Below are 24489 nucleotides of genomic sequence, written 5' to 3' on the forward strand. Positions count from 1 at the left end.
GCTTGATGCACTGATGAAATAATAACAGTCAGACTAAAGGTTTTGTGACATTTAAATGTGTTTCTTTATGTCCTGAGTCCAAATTCTATCAGCATAAACTTTGCCTGTATCCAAGATCAACTTGCTTTACAAATTAAGAGTCCTAGTACCAAAGTTAAAAATCATTGTCATATACCATTCTCAAATACAAAATTTATATGTATGTTTCAACATAAAAGTTCACATCAGGATTCATGTATGTATGTATATATCTATATTTTTTAATGCTGTTCTTATATTATGTTCAATTCTTATTTTCCATTTTTATATGAAAGAATATAAATCTAAAAACTATTTTGTTGTTGTTGTTGTTGTTGTTATTTTTGTTTTGGCTTTGCTTTAATTTATACAAGCACCCAAATATCAACCTGAAATGTCAAGGTACAACAAGATTTTGCATTTAAAAATGCTAACAAGTGAAGTGCTAGGTAATTGAAAAAAAAATTGATTTCTGAGTAAAAAAAAAAACAGATTTCTGTGTGACAAAAAATAATAATAACTGAGACCTATTTTGCACCATTAATTATTTTTCTCTCCCCTCCAGATCAAAAGTTATGAAAAGAAATGTAGAAAAGGGCCAAGTTGAAGATCATGTTTTGGAGCCAAGAAAAAACAAAAGACAGGGAAATGTCAAGAAGAAGCATAAGGTTGTAGATAATGAATTTCTCAAATCTGTGGAGAGTTTCATGAAAAAAATTGACCTAGGAACCTTACCAAGGCGGAGAAATTGGATATTCTCTCTGTGCAAGCCAAATTTTGTCATGAACATGTGCTGCACAGTAATAAGAAATCTAATCAAATGAAGAAGAATGTAAATGCCACAAACCATACTGCGAATGTCCTTAGTTGAAGTAATATAAGCTCTGCAATGAAATCTAGACCAAATTTGTTGAGACTAGAGAACTTTCAGAGCAGAAGATGACTGGAAATCGAAATCCAAAGACTTCAGTAGTTCCTGATCTTCATCATTCGACTTCCGTAATCCAGAAATTTGTCAGAGATCTTCGGACAATTCACACTAAGACTGTTGCTCAGGATGTGGTAGACTGTTGTATCAAAAATGGTTTCATTGCTATTAACTGTGATCCAAGCAGCCCTGAGATCTGTTCAAAGATTCTTGAAGTGAAAAGAATACCATCATGGAAAGAAGAAAGGAATAATGTGCTTCAAGCTCCAAGTGAAGAACATTCATAGGCAAGGTCTCTATACAGTCAGATCAGTTTCTCTCGATGCAGCAAAGAAATCCCACGAAATTACCACACAGATCCTTTGGCCCCGATTTATACAAAGACTAAAATGGCATCAATCCAGTCTTGAGGCACTTACTCAGTTCTCCAACAGTGACAAATAAATATATTTAAGAGTTCAAATATTTTGTCACCCCCATATTTCAAGACTTCTGCACAGATTCCAACAGACCCTGGAAACTTATTGTTATTCAGTTTATTCACAGCTAAATAAATGTCATTTAGAGTTGGTTCAAATGCCATCTCTTCTATAACTGGAAGGTGTTCAATTTTTTCTATCATCCTCATGTCAACAGATGATGGTCTATTCAAAAATGCAGAAAAATGTTCTGCCCAATGCTTATGAATAGAAGCGGTGTCAGCCAGAAGAAAACATCCATTTGCTATTCTCACTGGAGCTATATGTTTATATATGTATGTATATATATATATACATCCACACATACATACATACATACATACATACATGCATGCATGCATGCATGCATACATACATACATACATACATACATACATACATACATACATACATACACACACACATACATACATACAGTTTATAAGTTAGAGTCAGGTGTTCTCTATATGGAATACACTTTGATATGCTCAAGAGATTTGATCTTGTGCAGGTATAAGAGTAAACGTAATGGCAAGCAAGTTGGGCAAATTGATTTATACGGAATATTAAATAAATTTCATACAAAGATTTTACACGTGTATGGATATAAAATAGTCCAACTTACAGAATACAGATGTTATCAGGAGTTAAATGGGTAGAGTTTTACAAGTCCAACAAGCTGTTTCTGGGGGCTTGGTGGTCTGGAATAATGATAGTTGCTTGGATCCATTACAAGCATAACACCACTTCCATCTTCAGAGGAGAGTTTTACATTTGAGGTGTTGACAGGATGGAGCTTAAAGATGGAATGATTTTGTGGAGAACTAAGTGTGTTAGGAAGAGGAGTTGGGAGTATATAGATAGAGAGTAGTGAGAGGAAAAAAGAAATTCTAGGGTTAGGGTTAATAATGAGGCTAGTGTTAGTAGCAGAGCTAGTATGTGAATGATGACCTTTGTGATAGTTTGTATGAAGGCTATAGAGTTAAAGACTGAGAAAGTGAAAAGGACTTGTTATTATTTGGGGGAAATAAGTTGACTGGCTCAGTAGCTAAGAGGGGTGAGAAGTGGTTAAGAGTAGTTGTTAGTGGGACAAAGGAATCGGGTTGGTATTGGAAGGGGATGTTATGGTAAAGGTGGGGTATGAAATTGAATAGAGGAGAAAAGCACTACTGATGCTATATATCTGGTAAGACAGCGGCAGGAGAAATACCCAGCCAAGGATAAACCTCTGTACCTGGCTTTCGTTGACATGGAGAAAGCCTTTGACAAGGTCCCCCGATCCCCTTATCTGGTGGTCAATGAGGAAACTAGGGATAGATGAGTGGTTAGTGAGAGCTGTGCAAGCCATGTACAGGGACACTGTCAGTAAGGTGAGGGTTGGCAACGAGTACAATGAAGAATTCTGGGTAGAGGTAGGGGTCCACCAAGGTTCTGTCCTCAGCCCCCTCCAATTTATCATTGTCCTCCAGGCGATAACAGAGGAATTCAAGACAGGTTGCCCCTGGGAGCTCCTCTATGCTGATGACCTTGCACTAATTGCCAAATCACCAGTGCAAGCTATGGACACATAAGAGGTGCAACAATATCAAAGGCAGGTTAACTAGGAAGTTAGTTTTTGTATGTGACAGATGTTCAGGTGCAATAAACACTGAAAATATGCAGAAAACAACTTCTGTCTCATTCCAGGGGAAAAAAACTAGAGGTAGTTGATAGCTTCCGCTATCTGGGTGACCAAGTTAGTAGTGGGGGAGGGTGCGCTGAAAGTGTTGTTGCTAGAATAAGAATAGCCTGGGCAAAGTTCAGAGAGCTCTTACCTCTGCTGGCGACAAAGGGCCTCTCGCTCAGAGTAAAAGGCAGACTGTATGACGCATGTGTATGAACAGCCATGCTACATGGCAGTGAAACATGGGCCTTGACTGCTGAGGACATGCGTAAGCTTGCAAGGAATGAAGCCAGTATGCTCCGATGGATGAGTAATGTCAGTGTGCATACCCGACAGAGTGTAAGTATCTTGAGAGAAAAGTTGAACCTAAGAAGCATCAGTTGTGGTGTGCAAGAGAGACAACTGCGCTGGTATGGACATGTGGCGAGAATGGATGATGATAGCTGTGTGAAAAAGTGCCACACCCTAGCGGTTGAGGGAACCCGTGAAAGAGGCAGGCCCAGGAAGACCTGGGATGAGGTGGTGAAGCACGACCTCCGAACTTTAGGCCTCGCCGAGGCAATAACTTCTGACCGAGACCTTTGGAAATATACTGCACGTGAGAAGACCAAGCAAGCCAAGTGAGACCAAAATCCAAGGCCTCTGCCAGAGCCAGGGATAGACCAAAATCCAAGGCCTTGCCAGGGATGTAGCCAGCCTACTTATGTGTAACATTCCTTCTTTGGATACTAAACTCTGCTTGCGAAGACCTGTTGAGGCAAGTGAAATCGAAATCAAAATCGAACTAAATTTGTAGACTGGCACCCATGCCAACGTCTTCATTGAACACTAAACTCGGCTTGAGAAGAACTGTTGGGGCAAGCGAAAGCGAAATCGTGTTGGCACCATACTAGTAACTCACTAAGAGCACTGTCCGAGCTTGATCGTTGCCAGAGCACCAGCTGCTTGGCTTCGTGCCGGTGGCACATAAATAGCACCAATTGAGCGTGACCGTTACCAACGGCACTTGTGCCAGTGGCACGTGAAAAGACATTCGAGCGAGTTCGTTGCCAGTCCTGCTGGACTGGCTCCTGTGCAGGTGGCACGTAAAATACACCATTTCGAGCGTGGCCGTTGCCAGAACCCCCTGACTGGCCTTCGTGCCGGTGGCACGTAAAAGCACCCACTACACTCTCTGAGTGGTTGGCGTTAGGAAGGGCATCCAGCTGTAGAAACTCTGCCAAATCAGATTGGAGCCTGGTGTGGCCATCTGGTTTCACCGGTCCTCAGTCAAATCGTCCAACCCATGCTAGCATGGAAAGCGGACGTTAAACGATGATGATGATGATGAAGGTGTAGGCAAAATAAATGTTTACAAGAATAAATAACATCAGAGAATCTATTGAGTAACGACGAGTTGTGAAGGCAAAGAATGGTTAATGATTCTTTTAAACATAACTTACACTGACCAATATTTGCATTGTATGGGGGAGCTTCACTTACTATGGGACAGGATGGTTCGTTTGGCGGACCATGGTTTTAACTGTTAGATATAGGGTTAAGAAGTTTGCTTCACAACCACGTAATTCCAAGTTTGGTTAGTCAAGTGTCTTCAACAATAGCCCCAGGCCAACAAAGCCTTGTAAAGAAATTGAAAGAAGCATCCTGATGTGTGCGTGTGTGCACACGCGTGCATGCATCTTGTATGTTTGTGTCTCTTTATCTTGACCTCATGTGATTGTTGTGTCATTCATTTCCAATATTCTATGAAAATATGTCTGACGGTAGGGAAATATTACCTTACTTGAAAAAAGGTAAGGGTTGTCAACAGGAAGGATATCCAGCCATAGAAAATCTGCCTAAATAAACTCCATTCAAGCATGGTAAAGGGGACGTTAAATCAACGAAGATGTCTTTTTACTGCTAATCTAACAACTATAAAGTAAGAGTAACATTTATCTATGGAATTGTTTTCCCAGTTATCTCCCTTATTTAGCCAGCCAGTTAATAATATTAGCTAATCCGGATCTTTTTTAAACGAGGGCCACATTTTTCATTAATGTTTTACCTAGTGTTTTTGGTACCGAAAGACTTTCAAACTTCGTATACTTATCTATTTTGTGTTATAGAACAGAAAAATATTTTTGTATTCGAATTTATTTCATGTAAAAAATTGTCTTATTTCGATAATTTCAACCAATCACTGACGTCCATTCAGCCGATATACATTAAGTGCCGACTACATAAACAAACGATTCTTCGTTTTATTTGCTTTTTTCATTTTAAATTTGCTTTAACCCTAACCCTAACCCTAACCCTAACCCTAGGGTTAGGGTTAGGGTTAGAGTTAGGGTTAGGGTTAGAGTTAGGGTTAGGGTTAGGGTTAATTGTTTCAGAATCGTTTGTTTATGTAGTCGGCACTTAATGTATATCGGCTGAATGGACGTCAGTGATTGGTTGAAATTACAGAAATACGACAACTTTAACATGGAATAATTTATGGATTTCTTTTTTTTTTTAAGAAGACTAAGAGAAAAAGATGTTTTATATGACACATTCTACCAGTGTTCCAAGTTTCAAAGTGTTTCGTTAATGAAAAATGTGGCCCCCGTTTTAAAAAGGATCCCTAATCCTTAATACTGTTATATTTCGGGACAGTCATTTTTTTACTTGCCAAATAAACACACGCACTATATATTCGTTCTTCACTTCAGTTTTATTATTGTTTTTATTTTAGTGCCCTTAATATTTTTCCTAATAATCATCATTAATGTTTCTATGTCTGCTTTATCCGTACCAGTATAAGTTGAACAAGACTTCTAAGGCAGCGTTGTACAGCCAGATGTAACCTTACATGGTTTTAGAAGTAAAGCATTCTATTCTTTATACATCAAACTGTTGCCAGGCATTTTATTAACAGAAGATATAAATAATTTCTCCACGGGCGTGGCAGTGTGGTCAGAAGCTTGCTACCCAACCACATGGTTCTGGGTTCAGTACCCCTGCGTGAAACCTTGGGCAAGTGTCTTCTACTATAACCCTGGCCCGACCAAAGCCTTGTGAGTGTATTTGATAGACGGAAACTGAAAGAAGCCCGTGGTATATATATATATATATATATATATATATATATATATATATATATATATATATATATATGGGGGGGGGTCTTTGTGCGTGTTTCCCAAACCCACCACCACCACCACCACCACCACCACCACCACCATCGCTTGACAGCCGACCTTGGCGTGTTTATGTCCCCAAAACCTAGCGGTTCGGCAAAAGAGACGGATAGAATAAGTACTAGGCTTACAAAGAATAAGGCCTGGAGTCGATTTCTTCGGCTAAAGGCGGTGTTCCAGTATGGCCGCAGTCAATACTGAAACGTGTAAAAGAGTACTGAAGTAGTGTCAACGCGAAGACACACACACATATACAAGTACACACACAGAATCGCACATATATGCATAAACATATATATCTTTATGTATGACATACTTGATATATGAGTATGGTTGAAAAGCCAAAAGCTGCAGTTTTCTTCTGAGAAAAAATCTCTAAAGACTTTCCTGAAAATGACCACGAGAGCAAGGTGCTGCACATTTCGTCGTTTTTACGACTTGCCAATGTCACATACTCATGTAGTTTACGAAACAAATGCATATATGCATATAGACATACATAACCTCCTAATATATTATACAAGGGAAACAACTCTCTTCGGCTTCATTGCCAGAACTTTGCAAACCTGCAGTTAGTCAACATACATACATACATACAGACAGACAGACAGACAAAACAATTTTGGTGGGTCAACTTGCACCTCGGAAATTCCCTTCCCCACCTCGGAGTTATTTTTTTCCCTCAATTTGTTTTCAGGTGCCATCAATTAATCTTGCCTCCTAATATACTACAGAGGACTTTTTTATCCCCCCTTTGCAACATATAAGTTCAGAATAGTGGTTATTTTGTATGTTTAATAACTGCTATTTCTAGTATACTAAACAGCCATGTTAAGGACGGGCTGCCTTTCAGTTTATTTAAAATAGAGTATAATGTGTGTGTAAATATATATGTATATGTATGTATATATATATATATATATATATATATAATGATCTTATGATTTGCAATACCAACTTCAGGAAACCTGCCTGTCACCTAGTCACCTACCGTTCCGGCAGACACACTAGCCAAATCGACTACATCCTCGCCAGAAATAGGGAATGCTGTAGAAACTCTGCCAGATCAGATTAGAGCCTGGTGCAGCCATCCGATTCACCAGTCCTCAGTCAAATCGTCCAACCCATGTTAGCATGGAAAGCAGACGTTAAACGATGATGATGATGATGATGTGATATCAATAGAATAAGTACTAGGCTTACAAATAGTAAGTTATGATTCAATTTCTTCAACTAAAAAGCCTTTTAAGGCAGTCCTCCAGCATGGCTGCAGTCAAATGATTGAAACAAGTAAAAGAATAAATATATCATCATCATTTAATGTCCATTGTCCATGCTGGTATAGGTTGGATGGTTTGGCCAGGCTGGCACACTTGAAGGCTGCACTAGACTCCAGTATGATTAGGCATGGTTTCTAAGGCTGGATGCCCTTCCTAACACCAACCACTCCAAGAGTGTAATGGGATCTTTTACGTGTCACCAACACGGGTGCCATTTGCATGACACTGGGGTACTTTTATGTGCCACCAGCACATGTGCCAATTTGTGTGATATTAGTATCTGCCATAACTATAATTTTGCTCAGCTTGATAGGTCTTCTTCTCAAACACAACATAATGCCAAAGGTCTTGGTCATTGCTTTCATGAGGCCCAACACTCGAAAGGAACTCTGCCACTTTGCCTCCATGAGGACCAATGCTCGAAAGGAACTCACCTACTTTGCCTCATCGATGCCTAAAGCTCAAAAGGAATTCAGCCACTTAGCCTCCATGAGGTCCAGTGCTCGAAAGGAACTCAGCCACTTTGCCATGTAGGGCCCAATACTCGAAAGGTGTTCTTTACGTGACACCAGCATGGGTGCACTTGGCTTGCCAGGTCCTCTCAAGCACAGCACATTGCCAAAGTCTCAGTCACTAGTCATTGCCTCTGTGAGGTTCAAAGTTCAAAGATCATGCTTCACCACATCATCCCATGTTTTTCTGGGTCTACCTTTAACACAGGTTCCCTCCATAGTTAGAGATCAGCACTTCTTTACACAGCTGTCCTCATTCATACGCATTCCATCACCATACCAGCATAGTTGTCTCTCTTGCACACCACATCTGATAGCTCTTATGCTTAACTTTTCTCTCAAGATGCTTACACTCTATCAAACATACACACTGACATTGCACATCCAGCGAAGCATACTGGCCTCATTTCTTTCAATCTTATGTATATCCTCGGCTGTCACAGCCTATGTTTCACTGCCATGTAGCATAGCTGTTTGCACATTGGTATCAAACACTTTCACTCTGAGAGAGATCCCTTTGTTGCCAGCAGGAGTAGGAGCTCTCTGAACTTTGCCCAGCCTATATATATATATATATAGGCACAGACATAGTTATGTCGTAAGAAGTTTGCCTCCTGACTACATGATTCCAGATTCAAATCCACCATGTGGCACCTTGGGCAGGTGTATCCTGCTATAAACTCAGTGAATGAATTTGGTCAATGGAATCTGAAAGAAACCTGTCGTGTTATTCCTGTCCAATATTTCTCAGAGACAGATGAGAGTTGGCAATGTATAGTTGTTGGTTCATCTAATACAATTTAAAACTTAAATTGTGCAACAAATAACCAGTACTTAAACTCCATGTTTATTTCAGTTTATGCATCACAACTATATCCTTTGTTAAGAGACCCAGATTTAAATGTTACTCAGAATACATGTAGGAAACAAAACAAAACATGAAAGATTGCTTTTAAGAAATTTTGTTATACCATCTTACACACATTTCATTAACATGAGGTAGTTGTTATAAATTGCATAATCAAGGCATAATATTGAATCATCAGAGACATGCAACTTTTATATGTAACATTTCTGGATTAAAAAGATGACATACTTCATCATTATAGAGATGGTTAGTCACTACACTAACTTAGAGAAGCACCTTATATTTGGCATCACATGGGCGAAATTAACATATAACAGACAGGAGATAAAACGTTGCCGGAAAAGCTATTGATATAGACATGCCAGACCATTTTCTGATTAACAGACTTATTGGGTTTCTTATCAGTTGCTTTAGACAGTCACTTAACAACAGTGGGTGATGGGCATATATTGCCTATTCAACTGTATATTATGCATACATTTATCTCTGCAAAGCACCCACCCACCCAAACCCACACACGCATGCTCACACACACATGCTCTCTCTCTCACACACACATAAACACACACATTAAAAAAAAACCAGAAAGGAGAAAGCTGATTCAAAAACTACAGAACCAAGCCATCACTGGAAATGTAAAAATCTGTTAAACTTTCCAGAAGTTTATCATTTAAGTATATATGGGCATGTCTAGAGAATACATACATAAAACAAAGCATACACATCTGCACATATACATACATTCATACAAAAATATCCTGTTGGTGTTGTTGAAATTCCAATGAAGAAGCCTTGGATCTAGGTTAAAAACTGACTCTTTCTCTATTGGCAAAAGTCTTAAAAATAAAATTGAATAAAGACTGACAGACAGACAGACAGACATAAAGGTAAAAACCAGTGAAAAAGAACGAGAAACTTATAGTTACTCTACTTGGATTACAAGTTCAAATTTATACCTGTAATTACTGGAGCCCTGGGATATATAACACACTGCCTAAGTACCAATTGCGAGAAATTAAGCTTTCACAACTAGAAAGGAGAAAGCTAACTTGAAGACTACAAATTCAAGCCATCAATGGAACTATAAAAGTTTGTAAAATTTTCCAGAAGTTTATCATTTAAGTATATAGGTACATATCTAGACATGAAACTATATGCATGAGAATACATATTTAAAACAAAACATACAAATTTACACATGCACAGACTCCACATTCTGCATACATACACACATACATGCACTAATACCCTGCTGATGTTGAAATTCCAATGAAGACTTGGCAATTGGTTAGAAACTGGCTCTTTATTGGCAAGAAATTTTTAATTAAAACTAAATAATGATAACATACATACATACATACATACATACATACATACATACATACATACATGCATGCATGCATGCATACATACATACATACATACATACATACATACATACATACATACATACATACATACATACAGGCATGCATATGGGACAGGGAACAAAAATCATGCACTATTATAAAGGTCAGCTGTCCAGCAGATGTAAATGTACAATCAAAATCCAGGAAAAAGAGAACATTTGTGGTGAATTAATGCAGAACTTAAAGCTCTTTTACCCTGACTATGAATTCTTGTTTGTACCTATCATCATAGGTGCATTAGGTTATATGTACCAACAAACTAGCACAAAAATCTAGAAATACTTGATTTCACAGAGAAAGCACAAAAAAAGAAAAAAATTGACACAGATTTTCCAAATCCAATCTATGAGTGACACAGTAAACATTTTGTAAGACATTCTAAAAATTCTGTCTGAGATTCTTATGTGAATAGATGCACACACTTGAGTGTATGCATTGACAGTTCAAGCAACACACCAACTCAACCTCATATTTACAAACACTAAGAACTTTCTTTACTTAAAATGTTTTGTTGTATCGAACCCTCTCAAGAACTTAAAATTCAAATACATACGTATATGTGTACATACATACATACATACATACATACATACATACGTACATACACACACACATAAATGAACATGAGCTGCTGAGAGAGATCTTACATGGTTATTTGACATGCAAGAAATGGCAACCAAAAACTTTCATCATCATCATCATCATCATCGTCGTTTAACGTCCGCTTTCCATGCTAGCATGGGTTGGACGATTTGACTGAGGACTGGTGAAACCGGATGGCAACACCAGGCTCTGATCCAATTTGGCAGAGTTTCTACAGCTAGATGCCCTTCCTAACGCCAACCACTCAGAGAGTGTAGTGGGTGCTTTTACGTGTCACCCGCACAAAAACGGCCACGCTCGAAATGGTGTCTTTTATGTGCCACCCGCACAAGAGCCAGTCCAGGGGCACTGGCAACGATCTCACTCGAAAACCCTACAAAGGCCAGTCAGGTGGTATATATATATATATATATATATATATATATATATGTCTGTACGTATCGTCGTCGTCGTTTAACGTCCGCTTTCCATGCTAGCATGGGTTGGACGATTTGACTGAGGACTGGTGAAACCAGATGGCTACACCAGGCTCCAATCTGATTTGGCAGTGTTTCTACAGCTGGATGCCCTTCCTAACGCCAACCACTCAGAGAGTGTAGTGGGTGCTTTTACGTGTCACCCGCACGAAGGCCAGTCAGGCGGTACTGGCAATGGCCACGCTCATCTCACTCGAGAAACCTCATGTGTCACCCGCACAAGAGCCAGCCCAGGGGCACCAGCAACGATCCCGCTCGAAAATCCCACAACAACCCCACACAAGAGCCAGTTCAGGGGCACCGGCAACGATCCCGCTCGAAGAAATTTCATGTGTCGCCCGCACATGAGCCAATCCAGGGGCACTGGCAACGATACCACTTGAAAGACTTCATGTGTCGCCCGCACATGAACCAGTCCAGGGGCACTGGCAACGATCCCGTCCCGCTCAAAACATTTCATGTGTCACCCGCACAAGAGCCAGCCCAGAGGCACCGGCAACGATCCCGCCCGAAAGATTCCATGTGTCGCCCACATACGAGCTAGCCCAGGGGCACCGGCAATGATCTCGCTCGAAAAACCTCATGTGTCACCCGCACAAGAGCCGGCCCAGGGGCACCGGCAACGATCTCGCTCGAAAGATTTCATGTGTCGCCCGCACATGAGCCAGTCCAGGGGCACTGGCAACGATCCTGCTCAAAACATTTCATGTGTCACCCGCACAAGAGCCAGTCCAGGGTCACTGGCAACGATCTCGCTCGAAAGATTTCATGTGTCGCCCGCACATGAGCCAGTCCAGGGGCACCGGCAACGATCTCGCTAAACATATTCTATTGACTTTTAAAAGGAAGAATAGATGGGACAAACTAGTTGTAGAAACTCTGTTTCCAAAAGATGGGATGGTCAGGCTGATAAACAATGACAATAGCAACTAAAGCAAGCAGTTATTGACATTCTTCTATTGTCCAAGAATGACAGCTGTTCTACTTAAAATATTTCATTCAACTGTTCAAGCACACAACATCCATTGTGTAAATAAAATGATATATGGTGATATATATCAACTTCTGAAAGATATTATTTACTTGAGTCGCATTTTACATATTATCAACATCATGGTTTTAGCATCCACTTTTCCATGCCTGCATGAGTTGGACAGAATTTGTTGGGGCAGGTTTTCACAGGCAGATACCCTTCCTGTCTTCAGCCCTTACTTGTTTCCAAGCAAGGTAATATTTACCCATGACAACCATGTTTCCACAGAAGACTGGAAATGAAAGACACCACTTGAATGGCAGTGATACTAGCTTATAACTGTCACATGATGTCATGGTAGGAGATAGTAACACACACATGCATACACAAACATGCACTCACACACATACAGATAGATATATAACAGACTTCTTTCAGTTTCCACCAACTAAATCCACTCCCAAAGCTCTAGTTAGTTTATGACTATAGCAGAAGACACTGGTCCAGGGTACCATGCAGTAGGACTGAGCATGAAAGTATGTTGGGAAGCAAACTTCTTACCACACAGTCATACCTGCACCATGCACCTATGTACAAAATATATAAAATTGAAAAATATTTCTGTAAGGATGTAATACTTAAAACTTTACAATATGTAAGATAAAGAGAATGTTCCAGTTAAACCTGTTATGGGACATGTATCCATTATTACTATAGGAATAACAGAAAATAAAGCTAGATGAATGTATGTCGACATTAAACACAAGTTTAATTTTACCTCATCAAACATGTATTTTCAGCATATATTATATGATAAGTTAAAGGTGATGAAAGAACATCTTGCAGAACAAAGTGACAAGGTTCTGTGAGGAATTTGAGTTGGCTCTGCTCAGGAGTTCAAATCACCAACTTTTATAACCCTGAGCAAGAACCTTTGAAATATAATTTAGCAGGAAGTATACACAATGTTTCTTTATGGTTTGCTGCTGTTGACTGACCAGCCAGTGCTGATTGGCTGGAAAACACTTATGTGGATGTTCTGCTCTCTCAAAGAACCTGTCATACCTTTTATGGTGATATAATCAAGCTGTGGTTCTAAATAGGAAATCTAAATGCAGTAGTTCAAATCAAGACTGAGAGCTGCATCAAACCAAAAAAGAATATGCACATAGATAAGAGATAACAGTCCAGAAAGGCAGAAAAACACAGTTAGGCTCTGGTTTTATGTAAAAAACATAAAATTATTCAGAATTGATGAATATTGACACATCATGGCTTTTGAAACAGGTTGGACTGGATACCATCAGCATGATGTAAACTTGAACATTGTTTTATAAAGTAAATGTTTTACATATAATCAAAAGAATATTTATTTAAGTCTACAAATCAGACATAAATTGTGAAAGGAGTCTAAAAGTCAAAAGAATCATCATCAGCATTCAACATCCGTTTCCTATGCTGGCATGGGTTCAACAGTTTGACCGGAGTTGGCAACCCAGGAGACTGCACCAGGCTTTACTGTCTGTTTTGGCATGGATTATGCAGCTGGATGCCCTTCCTTTTATAAGGGCCTGAGTGCTTTTTACATGGCACCAGCATCAGTGAGATCTGCTTTGGCATGTTTTTTTTCAGCTAGATGCCTTTCCAAATACCAACCACTTTACTGTGTGGACTGGATGCCTTTTATGTGGCACCAGCACCAGCAGATGCACCAAGTAATTTGCAAGACAAAGAAACAGGTGTCTTGGTTTGAAAAAATTTAAATATATTAAATAATAACATGCATAAAAAGGAATTAAATGTTGTAGGTGCTATCAACAGCTTTAAGAAATAGTAACTAAAATACTGAAGTAAGATAGCTTTGAGATATGGTTGATTCTATTTTTCCTTCAGTGTTATCATCATCATTTAACTTTCCTTTTCCATGCTGGCATGGGTTGGACAGTTGGACAAGAGCTAGCAAGCTAGAGGGTTATGCCAAGTTCTATTGTCTGTTTTGACATGTTTCTACAGCTGGATGCCCTTTCTAACACCAACCACTTTACAGAGTGTATTTGGTGCTTTTTTTCAAGGTGCCAGCACCAATGGGATCACCAAGTAACCTGGAAGAAAAGACAAAGCTCCCTCAACTGGGAGGGGGAACAGTATTGAGTAAAGTGGCTTTGCACCAGTTGATGAGTGAACAAAATATGGAGAGGGATAGCGATAGGTGTCTTGGAGAAGAAATACAAAGGATAACCCAGTTGGAGAAAGGAGAGAAAAACAGAGATGGAGAGAGTGAGAGAGATGGTGGTGGTGGGTGGGTGTCAGGACATACCCTCAAGGAACGGGTGCGGGGACAAATATAGGTGAAGCAGTACAGAGGATCAGACTGGATGAATGGGCAGGGCAGGGGAGAGAGGAGAAAATTTCATAAGAACACGAGGAAAGATGGTTAGATGAGATAGAGGTGACTGTATGATTAATGGTGAGAAATATAAGAGTAGCTTAGTGGGAGAGGTTATGTTAGATATGTGCCAGCATTGGAATAAAAGAGGTAAGTGTTATGGATGAAGTATAGCAAAGAGAGAGAGAGAGCATGGCTGGAGGAGGATAATGAAGAATGGAAGTGGTTCTGTGGTAGAGGAGAGTAGAGGAAGGCAACAAAATGGAGGGGATGTATGTACCTATTCTGCTGACAGGAGATTATGGTAACAGAATAATATCAGAGATAAAGAAGTGATGAGTATCAGAGAATGAGCCATAGGGGAGGCTTGACAGGGCAGTGAGAATGGAGGTGGGAAGAGCTCTGCAGGTTCAACTATGTACCAAGGCAGTTTTAGGATAACAATTAAGTTGTAGTGGACTGGTCTTCTCAAGCACAGCAAGGCGCCAGATGTCTCAATCTTTTGTCATCATTAATGTATTGTATTTTAATAACATGGAAACATAATGTAAGTGGTGTAGTGGTACTTCATGCAAATGTTTCATGCTTTAAGTGGAAATTTGATTCCGCTGTGAAGCTTACGATTATACTAGCTTTGTATTTACATTCTGAGTTCAAATCTTGCTGTCAACCTTGCCTTTCATCTTTCTGGGATCAGCAGAATAAAGTACAAGCCAGGTTTTGAAGCTGATATTATTAAATGTATCATTAGTTTTATCTCTGTTCTTATCTGATCTGCAGCAAGGAAAATTGCTATCAAACTCTACTATAAACTCTCTAATGGTTAAGAAAAGTTTAATACAGAATTGAGAAACAATATTCCATTCAAGCATTTGAGGGATACTCATACAGACAGTGATAATTCTGGAAATAACTATTTATAAGCAAACTAAATGTTAACTATTATGTATAATTGGTGTGCTTAACCCAACAGTTACAAATAACGAAGAAATATTGTCCTTTTATCATAAAAATTTATTTATTTATTTATAAGGAACAAAAGTATTAATTTTGGGGTAAGGGGTATTTTGATTATGTGACGTTCATACCATTCCAAGGTCAGTGACCTTAATGAAAACTAAATATAAAAAAAAACAATTTTTAAGAATTAGCTTGTAGAAAAGATAACTGTAAGTTGACGAGATATGGAAGATACTTTGGTTGCAAAGTTCCCTATTGTTTATCTACAGGTTGACTCATAATAATGGTTTTAAATTTTGGTACAAGGCCAGCAATTTTGTGAGATGAAGCTAAGCAGATTACTTATTTCATCCACCCAAAAAGATGAAAAGCAAAGTCCACCTCAGCAGAATTTGAACTCAGAACGTAAAGACGGACGAAATGCCGCTAAGCATTTTGTCCGATACAGTACGAGTCTGTCAACTTGCCACTCTCGATTGCTTCATAATAACCATTTCTACTATAGGCACAGGGCCTGAAATTTGGGGGGAGGGGTTAAGTCGATTACATCGACCCAGTACTCCAGTGGTACTTAATTTATCGACCCCGAAAGGATGACAGTCAAAGTCGACCTCGGCGGAATTTGAACGTAGCGCCTGACAAAATACCGCTGCCTCGTAATAATAATAATACTTAACCTATGGTCAAATTATTTTCAGCAGTGACCATCCTTTCTTTCTCTTTTTAGGATAATAGGGTGTAATTTGAGTGAGATTCAGATGCTTTTTCTAGTCGGTCGAGCAGACATATAGTGGCTCCTTCACAGGCACACAAAGATCCTTGTATATCCACAAAGTGGTGGAAGTCTGTACTCCACTTAAATATGGGTTAGATCGCACAACTCTGTAATTATATTTTGTTAATCGAAAAGAAATCAAACATTAAACTGTACATTGTTTTGTGGTTAATTGCTGCAAGATAGACCAAGTTAACGAGAGATAAACATCTTCATCACGGACAACATATTTGAACTTTTAACCCCTTGAATTAACTAGCTGCAACTATTCTGGGATCTTTTTTAAAAAGGGGGCCACATTTTTCATTAACGAAACACTTTGAAACTTGGAACACTGGTAGAATGTGTCATATAAAACATCTTTTTCTCTTAGTCTTCTTTAAAAAAAAAGAAATCGATAAGTTATTCCATGTTAAAGTTGTCGTATTTCTGTAATTTCAACCAATCACTGACGTCCATTCAGCCGATATACATTAAGTGCCGACTACATAAACAAACGATTCTGAAACAATTAATCCTAACCCTAACCCTAGGGTTAGGGTTAGGGTTAAAGCCAATTTAAAATGAAAAAAAGCAAATAAAACGAAGGCATGGAGATTAAATACGCTTTACACTGCTTAATCAGCCAAAGGAGTAAATATAAACAACTGAATACTTGTCAGTGATTGGTTGAAATTATCGAAATAAGACAATTTTTTACATGAAATAAATTCGAATACAAAAATATTTTTCTGTTCTATAACACAAAATAGATAAGTATACGAAGTTTGAAAGTCTTTCCGTACCAAAAACACTACGTAAAACATTAATGAAAAATGTGGCCCCCGTTTTAAAATAGATCCCTATTCTGTGCTCAAAAGCTCTACAAAACATCTGGCGCTTCTTTAGAAGCGCACCTCTCCAAGAAAATGACGCTTACTTGTAAAACAAAGTTAGGAAAATGAGAAATATATCTAAAATAAATGAAGTATGCAAAAAGTTAGAAAGATTCATCTATTTTTAAATATTTTATGCTAAAAATTAAAACAAATGAAAGACGGGCACTCGCGAATATAAACAAACATGTCGGACGATACGAAGGGCGGTAACTTACTTTTACCAGTCAGATATTATTGATACAAGGGGCCCCGAAAATATCGTCTGCGAATTGTAAGAAGACCGTTTCACAATCTTTTTCTTAAAAGTCAGTTTATTGCAAATATATATACTATTATGTCAAATTTTGTGCCTGAACGGGAAATTTTTAATGCTATGACCTTATTTCGTCTCAGAAGAGATTTGGGAACAACGGAAAAGGCCACTGACTGGTGTAGAAAATATAGATTACTATCAAGACAAGAAATTTGTTGTGGAGTTCCTTAACTTGCATACGTCTTAAACGTATTTACTTTATTGTTTTATAATTATTTCTGTTGTATATCACATCATAAAATGGGCGAAAGTAAAGCGAGTGCACACCACCTAACCCTCACCAGTGTGCGCAGTAAAAAATCTGATTAAAACCAACCAAGAATTTGCAAACGTTATTGTCGGGCCCCTCGTATCATTAATAATATTTGATACAAGTTACCGCCCCATGTATCGTCCGACATGTTTGTTTTATATTTGCGAGTGCCCGTTTTCCGTGTTTTATTTTTTAGTATAAAATATTTAAAATTTGATGAATCTTCCTATTTTTTTGCATACTTCATTTATTTTGGATATCTTTCCCATTTACATATCTTTTTTAGAAATTAGGCGCCATTTTCTTGGAGAGGTGCGCTTCTAAAGAAGCGCCAAACCTCTGAAATATATTTTTTTGTTTTCTAAATTTCGTGTTTTAATCATTATATTCTTGCATTAGTACAATTTTACAATCTTGTTTCAGGATGTAACATTCACCATTACGAGATGACGTTATAGCAAACGGGCTAATGATTTCAAGATACATCGAAAGAGAACCTAATTGCCATGTTTTCCTCAATTTAATTCATTTATTCCGATAAAAAAATCAAAGAAATTTTAGAGTGTGTATGTACCTGGCAATCTTTCGATACCAGTCCGAAATATCGGCCTTTTCCGTAAAAAGTGTCTTCGGCGATCTTTACCAAAGCTCGGCCTTTTCCGTAAAAAGTGTTGGAGGGAAAGAGGGAAACGACGTCGTAAAAGCGAAAGAGATACAGAGAGCGCGATTTCTTTTGAAGAGTTTAGGGTTAGGGTTTGAAGGGTTTAGGGTTTGGGTTTTAGGATTTGCTTTAGAGAATTCCGTCCCTAACCCTAACACCCTAGTGAAGATCGTGCTGGTGTTACGGAAAAGTCCAATCTTTGGTAAAGATCGCCGAAGACACTTTTTACGGAAAAGGCCGATATTTCGGACTGGTATCGAAAGATCGCCCACAGAAGTTATAAAATTTATTCCTTTTTTTCTCCCCGCTGAAAATCGCGACTTTGTCGTACCTCCTTAAGAGTTGCAATCAATTGGACAGGCGCCATAACATTTCACAAAGTAAACAGCATAAGCGAATTAGCTACATTTCCACTGATTGTCATTTCGTATAACTATCGTTAAAAAAAGATATGAATGCCCAAAGTATCCCGTCCCATAATAAATATGAAATATAACCGCAACTTCTTCAACTACTGTTACCAAATATATTTATGTTTGTATGTACCTGATTTCGATATGGCTTTTGAAGCTAAGCTTTTTAGGAGAGAAAAGAAACTTCAACAATGATTCTCTACACTAAAAATAACTTTAGGCAGAGTATTTCACGCTGAAACAAATATTGAAAGCTAGCAAAGAGCTTTTTCACCACACCTTAATAGCTATTGCTCTTTAAAATGGGATTGTCTGTTAAATTCAACATGAAAATAACTGAGAAAACACTTATTTAGTTAACCCAAGTTGGTTTGCTGTGAAGAGATGTGAGTGCTGATGTTTCGGACAGGAACATTTTGAAGAAACTAACGAATTATAATTTTTTTTCTAATGGCCTTGACACCATTTCTCAGATTCTAGATTTACCTTTGATCTTTATACGAATATATGAGGTTATTCTATTTTTTCTTTTGATTTGCAGGTAAAAATAATGTAGTTTTTTTTTTCTTTTTACATAAAATTGTTTCAGACAAGTATAAAATACACAGAGATAAAATAGCACAAAAAATACACGAATAATAATATTGGATAATTTATATCTATTTTAGCAAATAAAAATATTTTTAGACATTTCTTCGACAGCTCCGACCACTTGATTTAGGAGCGATCATTGCATATAAACAATAGTGTAACAATTAACAGTGTATTAGGTGTTAGTACTTCTTTTACCAAACAAGATATTCCTGTTTAATTATTTATTATTTTTGCTTTTAAGTAATTTGATTTTTACCTTTTAAGAATGACTTAAATGTGTGTTTTTTACTGCTTTTATTGAGATTTAAGAATTACAATTAACAAGCGATCCCCGTTAAGAAAACAAATAACGAACTCTTCAGTTATTGAGGATGGAAATGACTGTGTTTTCTGGCTGAGATTAATTTTGATATATTTACAAACCAACTTCTACAAATATTTATCTATCTCTAGATACAGATAGATATAAATATTATATAAGCTGATCACTAAGTAAGTACATTTATAACTTTATTACATTTCATCTTTATTTACAGTTAAAATTTTGGGTTTCAATTTTTTCTTCTGAAAAACGTACTGTTTATTTTCTCGTTTTGCCCTAATTTTAACCTCCTACCTTACATTTCTTCTTTCGCCCACAAATAATTCTACGTATTTCTGTTTCTCTCTATGCCTACAACCTGTAGTTTTACAAATATTAAATCTGACTAAAACAACACTTTTCTTCTGAATAAATCTCACTTTGAATTTTATAAAATATCGTTGCAATATAAATGTTTTCAAAACCCAGACAATAGTTAAAAAATATCAAATAGCGCTTTTTATATATATATATATTCCATCTAAGTTATGTCATAGGTAATACTATACTTGTTTGAGAAGCTTTCTATGATCATGGATTCTTGAGGTGATAAACGAAAATTAGCATATTTCGCGACTTAAAAGTTATAATATTCATAAATTGTATACCTTCTTGTCACTAATTCGTATCTAAGAATATTGTAATAGTACACCGTGTGTGTATTTGCTCTAATTGTACATCTGCTTATGGCCATCCTGTTAGGGTCTTCGGCTCTCCCTTCCTCTTTCACTATATACACCTGTGTCTAGTAAAACTCGTTACTTGACATTTAGACTGCTGAGGCATATCCTAGTAATTCCTCAGTAACTGTTTATATCGTCTCTACAACTATTTGAGGAAATTTTGCTTCAGATATAGTTCGTTTAAACAAGCTCAAAATTCTACATTGCTTTACTAAGTAATGCTTTATTTTCTTAATAATTTTTTGGAAAAGTATTCTGTAAATGCAGTGCATAGTAATATAAATACATCGGTATAACTGGACGATTTTAACATACCTTTGGCACATTTCGTCACCTTGAATTAAAAAGTATTTTTTTTACAAAATTTTAAGTCTTGTGCCTATAGTAGAAAGGATTATTAAGTCGGCTATATATCTGTCAACTAATAGATTATTATTTAATGTAATATTTTGCCAAACGTTTTGATCTGTAGCTTTTTTTTTTGTCTTGTTCAATTTGTCATATAAATAGAAGTATATAAACTTGCAGTGTCATATGACACTGCAATACATATATATAGATGCATATATATATATATATATATATATATATATATATATATATGTGTGTGTGTGCGCATCTATATATACAGGTAGATGTAGGTATGTATATACATGTACGTATATATGCATATACTCATTTATTATTTGTATTATATATATATATATATATATATATATATATATATTAATATTTGGCAGAAAATAAAATATACATATACTCATATTTTCTGTTCTACTCTTCCTGTTTGCACCGACTTTTTCAATTCCCAAGCGTTATACTAATACATCTGTTTGTTTTCTATACCACCTGTCTTCGTCTTTTTTTTTTGTGTGAATTCTCCCTATATATATATAAAGAGAGAGAGAGAGAGAGAGAGAGATATACTTTATTAATAAAGCTGCAAAGACCTCACAAAAACTAATTTATATATATATATATATATATATATATATATATATATATATATATATATATATAAACTCTCTTACACAATTAGCAAACTAATAAATAAGTGTCTTACGTGATCACTCAGCTTGATAGGAGCTAAATATCCCTAACTTATAGTTTCAAAAAAAAAAAAGAAGAAGACTTGGATAATATTATCGAAGAACAACAGTATTCGTATATGTAATGTTTCTGATTATAAGTCTGCTCAGTTAGAGCCAGTTGGGGCGAGGTGGGGGGACTAAATAACAACCCCGCTTAAGATTTATGTCTTACTCCACTGCCAGCCACACCCTTTTTCATATTCTGGAAAGTGTACCTTTTAGACTTCTTTCCTTACAATCGTGCTGTTTGAAGTGTGAATACCTTGAGAGTTGACGGTCTCCAAATTATCTCAATCACCGCAGCTTATCGCCGACGATCTTGAATATATCTCTTAAAGCATTTTTTGTCGAAACATTTACTAGTTATAATTTACATAACTATAATATGAATATTAAATAACTGAGTTCGTAAGCTTTGTCAGTGTTTTCTCTGGAAGAAAACACTATTCTAAATGTCTATTATTAAATCAGAAAATATATTTGTCATGGTGTGATTTAATCTCTCGGAATTCGCGGACAATTTCTGTCCATAAAACATTGACTCAGAATACATATATACTATTAAAATGTACATAAAATATTTTTAGCCCTGCAGATTTCGGCTTAAACTTTCTGATCTCTTGTTAGATTTAACCAATCCTATACACGCTGAGATTATTTTATGACTGTTTAATACTGGTTTATAATAATATAAAGGAATGTATTCAAGGTAAAATCTGTCTCAATCTGTGAGAGTGAGTGAAATAGAGTAGTCTTGCTGATTAAAAATAATTTTGTGACAGCTGATAGATAGTTGGGTTTGTATTAATTATTATCCGGATTCTGTACGGTTGATCTCGTTTTATGATAATCGTATCCTAAGGCGACATACTTCTGACTCAATATATATTTGCTCGCTGTAGACATTGGGATTGACTAACTTCACAAATGTCCTTGAATAAAGCGTGGACGTCACAATCTCATTTCACCTCAGTAAAAAAAAATTGCGCTTATGTAAGAAATTATTTATTTACTGAATCTCTTTAGACCAAATCATGTTGGGGTTGACTTTACCTTTCAACCTTCTCGCAGTCAACAAAATAAGTGCCAGTGAAGTTTTCCGGTGAATTCAATCGCAAATAGCCCTCTCCTTGCACTAACTAACGTTGGGAACTTAGAAAAGAACACTGGATTTTTCTGTGTATATATTCATAAAAATATGAGTTTAAATGTAAACAACTTCAACATATCTGAGACAGTGATTTTAAACAAAGAAAGTTTTCGGGAAATTATCTTTAGCGAAATCGGTACGTTTCTTTACGGGCTCTTCAGCGAAAAGTGATCACACATATATGTACTTACACACGCTCTCTCCCCCCCCCCCTCTCTCTCTCTCTATCACACACACACACACACACACACAAACTCTCATTTTTGAGCAAGTATTAGAGAACTAAAGAATGAGCACTGGTTTTAGAAACCAGAAGTGTATATTAGATTAGAGTCATCTGCTAGTCTCCTTAGACCATGGATCTGCTCCGGGAAAATCTTGTGTCAGTCTTGTCAGAGGAATGAATAACAGTCAAAACGTTAATTGAAGACAGTGTGCTGGTTTTGTCCAGGTGCTGTTTCTTCATCAAATATGCTTTTTTTTTTTTTTTTTTTTTTTCTTTCTCATCAGCAAGTCTCAGCCTCTCCTCTCTTCTTTTTAAATCCCTGCCTAAACCCAATCTCCAGCGGAAGCAAACACCAGCAATATCCCCCTATCTTTCTTCATGTCTCACTTGCAAACATCTTTGAAATGAAGATAACGAAATGAAGTTACTCTTATAGTTTCTTGCCAGAGGCCAGCTCCTAAGGCAGCAAATTTTTCAGGATCCTCAAATTTCACATACTATTTATGTGTACATACATTCATTCATTTAATGTTTTCCCATGAAAGCGTGGCTTGGATGAGTTTGTATTTAAGGCAGGATTTTACAACTTGGAGCTATTCCATTTCCCACCTCCAACGTTTTTTTCACTTACACACAAACTTGCATATGCACATTGCATATATACATGCTTATCTATATGTATATTATATGAGTGTTTGTGTATGTATATGTTTGAGGATTCATAGTCTGTGGGGATTGTTTCCTTGGGTATATTTTAGGTTTCTTCATAGGTAACCTGACTTAGGCTTGGACAATGCTTTGATATTGGTGTTTAGCTTTGAGAGGTTCTATGACATAGATACATGTGTGTGTGTGTGTTTGTTTGTTTCTGTGTGTATATACATATATGCATGTATGTATTTCTGTGTGTATATGTACATCTATGTGTATATATGTACATATAATTACATATGTATTTATCATCATCATCATCATCATCGTTTAACGTCCGCTTTCCATGCTAGCATGGGTTGGACGATTTGACTGAGGACTGGTGAAACCGGATGGCAACACCAGGCTCCAATCTGATTTGGCAGAGTTTCTACAGCTGGATGCCCTTCCTAACGCCAACCACTCAGAGAGTGTATTTATGTATATACATATTTATTAGTGCAAGCCTGTTAGTGTGGTAAAGAAAATTTGCTTTCAAAAAAATTTTGGAAGACTCCCAAGATGCCTGCATCATCATTATCATCATCATTGTTTAATGTCCATTTTCCATGCTGGCATGAGTTGGACAGTTTGACTGAGGACTGGCAAGCCAGAAGGCTGCATGAGGCTCCAATCTAATCTGGCAAGGTTTCTACAGCAGGATGCCCTTCCTAATGCCAACCACTCTGAGAATGTAGAGGGTGCG

The 24489-nt window shown here is 37.3% G+C and overlaps 1 protein-coding gene across 2 annotated transcripts in view; it reads left to right on the forward strand.

Moving 5' to 3' along the window:
- The first annotated feature begins 19284 nt into the window (after positions 1-19284).
- LOC106882772 (programmed cell death protein 10) overlaps positions 19285-24489 on the forward strand; it is a 42749-nt gene continuing 37544 nt past the window's right edge. For both annotated transcript variants that reach the window (XM_089348676.1, XM_014933555.3), the window contains exons 1-2: positions 19285-19529; positions 19885-20074. The gene's annotated coding sequence lies outside the window, so the exon portion shown is untranslated. The remainder of the gene's footprint in view (positions 19530-19884; positions 20075-24489) is intronic.

The sequence above is a fragment of the Octopus bimaculoides genome, chromosome 3 (assembly GCF_046866305.1).
Source record: "Octopus bimaculoides isolate indiv1 chromosome 3, ASM4686630v1, whole genome shotgun sequence".
In the NCBI taxonomy this organism is placed as follows: Eukaryota; Metazoa; Mollusca; class Cephalopoda; order Octopoda; family Octopodidae; genus Octopus; species Octopus bimaculoides.